This window comes from Galeopterus variegatus, unplaced genomic scaffold, assembly GCF_000696425.1.
Source record: "Galeopterus variegatus unplaced genomic scaffold, G_variegatus-3.0.2 Scaffold5568, whole genome shotgun sequence".
NCBI classification, from domain to species: domain Eukaryota; kingdom Metazoa; phylum Chordata; class Mammalia; order Dermoptera; family Cynocephalidae; genus Galeopterus; species Galeopterus variegatus.
This window is the reverse complement of record NW_007731679.1, coordinates 198,497-200,197: the sequence shown is the minus strand read 5'-3', so window position 1 is coordinate 200,197 and position 1,701 is coordinate 198,497.

Sequence of the window (1,701 nt, the reverse complement as noted above, 5' to 3'; positions counted from 1 at the left end):
GGAACCTGATGCCCGATGAGACAGCATTTGGAAGCAGGGCGTTTTGGTGAAGGTGAGGCGGACACCCTAGTCCCTTCTGCTCCTTCTGCCACGTGAGGACGCAGCAACAGGTGCCATCCTGGAAGCGGAGAGCAGCCCACACCGGACACTGTCCTGTCTTGATTTTGGACTTCCCAGACTCCATCCTTAAACTATAGAGTGGGACCAGAGCAGCCTTTTAGTGTAAACTAATTTAGCTCCCTACTAAGGTGACACCTTTCTGAGAATGCTGCCAGATGCCTGTGTTAAGATGTCTTCACACTGGCTGGTGATTTTATGACCCATTTCCAGCCCTGTGTGAGTTCCCGGAATTGTTTGGCTGTCTCTTGAATTTTGGTGGTTGTATCACTGCCCGCACAGTTTCCTCACATGACTGCATACAACATTCAGCCAAAGTCTCTCTAGGGGACTCTTCAGATCTCCCAAACAATCAATCAATCAATCTCTCTCTCTCTCTCTCTCTCTCTCTCACACACACACACACACACACACACTCTCTGTTATGGTCTCGATGTTTGTGTCCCCTCCCCACCAAATTCATATGTTGAAATCCTAACCCCAACGGCGATGGTGTTAAGAGGTGGGGCCTTTGGGAGGTGACTGGATCATGAGGGCAGAGCCCTTCTAGAAGTGGCCCGAGGGAGCTTACTTGTTCTTTCCACCGTGTGAGGAACGGTGCTCTGGGACTTCCCATCCTCCAGAACGGTGAGAAATACATGTCTGTTGTTCATAAGCCACCTAGTTCATGACATTTTTGCTATGGCAGCCTGAATGGACTAAGACACGCACACCTTCTCTTTCTTTCTGTAGCCCCTTCTCTCCTGTCCTCCGCTCTTCAAATTCTGGCCGCCTTGGCCTCCCCAAACTCTGACTTGTCTCTAACCCAGTGAGACCACTGAGCTTCGGTTCCCCTCCCTGCCCCAGACCTGAAACTGTGTTCAGCAGTAATTTGGAGCCGTCGCGGGGCTCACCTTGTTCGTTTCTCTTGTCTCAGTGACCAGAGTCTGCCTGTTGTCTAACGCCAAAACATTTTCATACATTGTGTCTGGTTTTCTCTTTCTTTACAGAGGGGTGGAAGGGTAAACTGCCTCAGTTACTCTACCCCGGCTAGAAGTAGAAAATCCATCATTTGTTTTTAAAATCTAAGGTGGGGAGAGTTTTCCATTCACAGAGAACATTTTGACACACGCCCTCCACAAAATTTATTTTGCTTTCCGAGCGTTGGTTCAGTAGTCCCTGCAGGAGACATTACCACTTTTTCATCATTTGCTTCCCATCTTCCCCTGGGCCCACCGGTGGATCATGCCTCCCCATCTCCATCAAACTAGGCATCCCTTTGTGACCTGCTTTGGCCAAAGACACGTAGTTGGGGGCAATGTGTACCATTCCAGGTGGAAGCATGTCATTGCTGGCCCTCATCTCTCCAGCTTTCTCCTTCCCTGGTGACAATGGGAGTTGACATAAAGGGGCTGAAAAGTCAAAGCAGCTTAGAAGGCTAAGCCAACACAGAGGAAAGATGCCTGGAGAGCTGCTTGGACCATAGCAGAACTGGCGTGAGCAAGAAGTAAACTGCCGTGTGGAGCCACTGAGGTTTGGGTTTGTTACGTAGCAGCAGCTGTCCCAGCCTCGCCTGGCTGCTGTAGTCCCTCCTTCTCTACTGAG